Below are 6281 nucleotides of genomic sequence, written 5' to 3'. Positions count from 1 at the left end.
ACCAAGAGAGCATCAGTGAGAGAAGAGGTGTTTTGGTGTTTTGGTTTTCTATGAGAAAGATAGAATTCTGGAAATACTGACTAAATTGTCAAGTGATATGGCAAAAAAGATTCACTAGCAGCAATGTTAGGGCTGATAAAATTTCACAGTTCTTTGACAAAGTTTTTGGGAAGCAGAGGCAGAGAGATTCAAACTTGGAATGTGGTATACTCAATAGGACAGAAAGTTTATTTGCTCTGGAATAAATTCTTTATGAAATACTATTTTTGTAACTCTTCAGAGAGGAAAGATTGGATATTGCATTAGGGGTGAGAAACCACTATGCCTGAAGAAAACTGCACAGATAGTGGTGAAAGCTTCTGGGCCAATTATGTTTTAATAAATTTTGTGACAGCTGCAGTGATATACAGATCTACAATGATCCCCAGTGTATCTGAAAGGTCTGGATGCTGAAATCATGCCACTGATTACCACTAATTAATCACAAGAAATTAACCTGCCAGGGAAATAAAAAGGAAGATATTTTAATTATCATCAATGTCTTCGAGATAAGCAAATGCATTAAATCCATGACACCAAATTAAACCTATGGAAGCATAAATAATAACTAATTAAAGCTATATGAGCAGAAAATATTTTAACTAAAACAAAAGGCACAAAGAGATAGTTTAGGGGTTAAGTATAGGAATTACACTTGCTTTCTATACATACAATCCTTCTTTTCTCCCCAGTACTATACATAGTTCTCTGAGCATAACCAAAAGGGATCCTTGAGAAAAGATCCAGTAAACCCTGATCACACTCAGATGTGACCCCAAAACAAAATAAAACAAAAACAAATATTTAAATTAAAAGAAAAGCATAGAATTTGAAAAAATTTAGAAAACCTGACTGCAATATTCAATGTTCAAATAACATGATATCCAGGAAACAATATATCTATGTATTAATAATTTAAAAGATATCACAGAATTAGAGATTATAAATTCAATATTTGAAGAATTTACCAAATTGTTGCATAATAACGATATTTTAAAATATCTTAATATATATTTATTTATCTAGTTTTTGTCAATTTCTTTGTTTTGGTGTGGATATTGAAGCTGTTGTCTCTATTTTTTTTTCTTCTTTTCTTCTTCTTTTATGCACTCTGCCATGTTTTTCATCTCAAGACCTGGCTTTTAAGTGGTGCTTATCTTTATTGTTGGGAGTGCTCACTGGATATTTTATTGGGCACTTCTTTTTTGTACTGTTGTGGTTTTTCACCTTTTTCCTTTTTGTCTCTCAAACCGAGGATGAGAGCCTCTAGAAGGACTCCGCCCATTTTCGATGTTGTTGATTTTTACCCCAGTTTATTACTTTTTTTTTCTTCAAACAAAACCACATAACTTAAATTATCTAGTCCTGCCTCCCAATTAGAGGGGGAAATAAGGGAGGTACCAAGACCAAACAGGTGTAAGATCACTAAGTAGTAAGCTTGGCACAGAAGGGACCACTCATGCTAACAGCCCCGGGGGTGAGGGAGGACGATATGGGAGACAGCACGGGAATAGAGGTGGAGGGAGGACAATTGGTGATGGGAATTCCCCTAATTTTATAAAATATGTACCTAAAATATTATTGTCAACAATATGTAAGCCACTATGATTAAAATAAAAATATATTATTAAATAAAAAATATTTCCAGGGCTTTACCTGTGCCATATACCTGGGCAAACCAGCTAGGTGGGTCCCTTGTTGGAGCTTGAAGGTTACCCTAGGCTTTCCCCCATTCCCTACCCAGCTCCTTAGGGAGGGTTTGGGTGGGGCTTGGAACTTCCAGCTTTCCAGCTCTTGAAGGTCTCTTTCCTTCCCGAGTGCCGAGAGTCTCTACCAGCATGGGGTTTGGCAGGCCTCAGCCAAGCCAAAGGCCTTCTTAACCAGGCCTAGGGGGGGATGCAGAACTTGGGTGACCCCAGCACCCCTCTATTGCCTTGCTCCGGATCTCCAGAGCTTGAAGGTTACCCTAGGCTTAACTTGTGGGTGCTGAGAGTTGCTCCGTTGCACTAAAGCAGTCACTGGTAATTTTTTACCAGTCTATATGTTCAAAACCACATGGGGACAGAAGATACAGTAATAGTACTCCCTATCCTTTAAGTATGTTTTTGTGTTTGTAGAATGTCTATTTTGTACTCTGCCCTTTCACACACCCCTACAAAAGCTCATTTTTCTCTTTATCTCTCTCACCCCCTATCATCGTTACTCCACATTTACCCTTTTTAACTTCAGTACTGCATGGTCCTACATCACAGACCAAAGTGGTGCACTGGAGTTAACACCCCCCCTCAACTATTTTAAAAGACATAAAATAGACACATATGTCTTTTCAACATTTTATGTGTGTTTTCTTTGACAGCTATAGCTCTTGCTGAATATTTTCTTATGCAGTGACTATTTTCCCGATTTTTTTTCTATCTTTTTCTCTCTTTGGGAAATGTTCAATAGGGAATTTGGTGAAAGAGTCCCTCAGTTTAATGCTTATGTTTGAACCAAGTCATGGGTATTGTTGGATGTGTTCTTACGCCCCCATATATTCTGATATCCCACGTGGCTTTATTTCTTGTTTGCATAGGCACATTAAAACGGGAAAACACTATACATACAAATAAGTTCTTATCTAATAGAGAAGGAAACACACAAATTTTGTAGTGCAATGGGACCTTACACCCTGAACACTGACATAATGACCTGGCACATGCCTCAGAAGAATGGGCATTCTCCATTCACCCCTGATCTAGGGAAGCCATCTATGAAACATCCAAGGTTGTCTATAACATCACCTGGAAGCAATCTTCTACCAGGGAAGACCCTACAGCTGCTCTGACATTGACCTATTCAAAAGAGACTTCCCTTAACACTGAGAAGACTTAACAACAACAACAATGACCTGCTTACTGAACAGGGCTTTCTGCATTGCCCTTTAATTTTGAGGTAAAACAAGAGGATACTCCACACCAGCCTGACTTTAATGTAGGATATGCAGATTCCAGGATCATTAATACAGAAACCTGATACCAACAATAGAGACTGTGTGAAAAATAAAACTATGTTGGCACTACAGACAATGACTTGGATTGGACAAACTAGTTTGCCTGGAACCTAGAGTTGGTCTTAGGCCAGGAAACTAGGGAATAGAGTCTCCTTGTATTTAGGCCAAGGCTTTTCCTTTCTATGCCCCCCATATTTTGGTGGGCCTCTGCAAACAATATTTGCCACTCGAGCACCGTTTTACTGTGCTCCTTTGACTCTAAACCTTAAAAAAAATACTTAAACTTTTGATGTTAACTTAAACTAATATGCATGTGCATGAAAATGTAAAAAAATACTACGCCTTCAATGTTTAAGGAGTCACATAAATTTCATGGCTTTAGATTGCTTTTTGTACTTCTAAGAAATGTCATAATGTACTACAATCTGGGGATTGGTGGACAAAATAATTGTACATGGGTTCTGTGTTATTTTTCTTAATGTTCTTTGACTGTAAGTTCAAAATTTAGGCATCAGCAAGGGGATTTCTTCTGAGAACTCTGTTTATGGGTGATTGTCCTTCCACTGTAACTTTACCTTATTCTCTTTCTTTGCATCATTGTTCTTATAATTAAAAATAAAAAATTAAAGAAAAAATATTTCAAATGGAAATAAAAACCTATTGCTAAGATATAGTAAAAAATATCTTAATAAATCATTATGAAACCTTTTCTGTGTGAGGCAGCCAAGAAGATGCCAGAGAACATAATCTCTTTAGGGCTCATACCCTGTAAGCTGTCCCCACCCAAAAAAAAACCTTGGGGTGTGAAAATGAGTGTGCACGGAGCCAGTAGTTTTTTTCCATGGCAGTATACTTCAAGGGCGGAGAAACCATGTATCTCTTATGCCAAGGGAATTCCCATTCTAATTTTCTGTGGCTATGCAAAAAAAGTACAAAATCTTACCACACCAGCTCTCCTTTCTTTTATTTTCTTTCCTTTCTTTTTTTCTTTTCTTTTTTCTTTTTTTCTCGTAGTTATTATTTGTTTGTTTTTGCTGTTGTGCTTTTTTTTGTAGTTGCTGGTTTTGGTTTATTGTTTGTTTTTTGTTTTATTTTGAGGCTTTTGTTATGTTTTCCTTCTCCTTTTTCCCCTATTCTTTTAATTTGATATTTATAATTTCTAGATAGACGCCTCCCAGTTTGTTTGTTTTTCCTTTTTTATTTTCTTTTTTTCCCAACAGAAACACATAACTTGAATCATCTTTGGCTTCATAAATTGAGGTGGGGGGGTAATGGATGGTACCAGGGCCAAACAGTCATATGAACATTTAGTGGAAATTAAAAAATGATCAGCCTTAAACACCAAACCCAAAGTCAACAACAACAGTATTGATACCCAATCTACAACAAGCTACATAAAGAGGGGACCAGTTATTCTAGCAGTTCAGTGGTAAAGGAGAAAGATATGGAATGCATGCTCAGAACAGGGGTAGAGGGCGGACAACACTGGCGGTGGAAATGGCCCCAATTAATGTCATTATGTGCCTTAAATATTATTGTGAAAGATTCATAATTCACTTTGGTCACAATAAAATTATTAAAAAAATAAAAATAGGTCCCAGAGAGATAGCATGGAGGTAAGGCATTTGCCTTGCATGCAAAGGACGGTGATTCGAATCCTGGCATCCCATCTGGTCCCCCAAGCCTGCCAGGAGTTATTTCTGAGCATAGAGTCAGGTGTAACCCCTGAGCGTTGCTGGGTGTAACCCCAAAACAAAAATAAACAAAAATAAATAAATAAATAAAAATTAAATTAAATAAAAATAGTTTCAATGATCAAAAAAAAAAGTGGGTTCAGATTTCTGCCATGTGTTGGGCACAAAGGAACCATTCTAAAGAACTTCTGCCTTGCTCCCTCTCTGCTTTTCTGTGCGAGGCAACCAAGAAGACACCAGCAAACGAAATCTCTTCAGAGCCCAACACCTGCACATAGAAAAAAAACCACAATACAAGTGTGGCGATGGGAAAACAATACAGGACAACCCCACGTATAGATAATGAAGATGACAGTGCTGATGGCCCGAAAAGTACCAACCAGCAAGTTATCCTCTCAGATAAGATGTTTAGAGAAAATATATGGGGGATGTTCATGGAGCTCAAAGAAAGCATAGATCGAGTTGAATGGAATGCAAATAAGAATCAAGAGGCTGGGGCCAGAAAGATAGTATGGAAGTAAAGTGTTTGCCTTGCATGCAGGAGGATGGTGGTTCAAATCCTGGCATCCCACATGGTCCCCCGAGCCTGCCAGGAGTGATTTCTGAGCATAGAGCCAGGAGTAACCCCAGAGAGCTGCCGGGTGTGACCCAAACATTAAAAAAAAAAAGAACCAAGAGGCTATAAAGATAAAAATCAGAAAACTTTATACTGAAATAACAGGTCTGAAAAACTCAGTAGATGAAATGAAAACCTCAATGGAAAGCCTCTCCAGTGGAGTAACAGCAGCTGAGAACAGGGTCAGTGAGCCGGAGGATGAGATGCAGAACAACTCCATACAGCAAAAGAGATTGGAAAAGAACCTTAAAAATGATCAGACAATGGATAAACTACTCAAAGAATGTGAACAGTTGAGAATAGAAGTCTTTGATAAACTCAACAGAAACAACATAGGAATCATTGGAATCCAAGAGGAGACCCAGGAAGAGAATAATGAGGAGGTGGAGGAAGAGTGAGTAGAAAAAGAGGAGGAAGAAGAGAAAGAAGGGGAAGAAGAGGAAGAAGAAAAAGAGGAGGAGGAAGAAGAGGAAGAAAAGGACGATGAAGAGAAAAAAGAAAAAAGAGAAGAAAGGAAGAAGAAAAAGAAGAGGAGAAAAAAGACAAGAAAAGAAAAGAAGAGGAGGAGGCTAGGGATGTGGTTCAATTTGTAGAGCAGCTGACTTATAGATGTCAATGCCTAGATTTGATCCCAGATGATCTCATATTCATGTTCTAATATTTTCACAACTTGTATGAATTAGTGTATATCTGTATTTATAAAATATTTTATTTATTTATGCATGCTCACATCTAATGAAGCAACTTAAATAAAAGTCCATTCTTCTCTTTGGTTTCTGCCATTTTGATTACAATATATCTTGGTGTTGTACTGTTTGGTTCTATTTTGTTTGGCACTCTTTTCACCTGTTGGATTTCCACAGAGTCTCTTTCCAGTGAGTGGCAAAGTTTTTTTCTAATATCTCTACCACTACTTGTTTTTCCCTTTTTTCTGTTTCTTTCC

This window comes from Suncus etruscus, chromosome 3, assembly GCF_024139225.1.
Source record: "Suncus etruscus isolate mSunEtr1 chromosome 3, mSunEtr1.pri.cur, whole genome shotgun sequence".
Taxonomy (NCBI): Eukaryota; Metazoa; Chordata; class Mammalia; order Eulipotyphla; family Soricidae; genus Suncus; species Suncus etruscus.
This window is presented reverse-complemented; position numbering follows the sequence as displayed.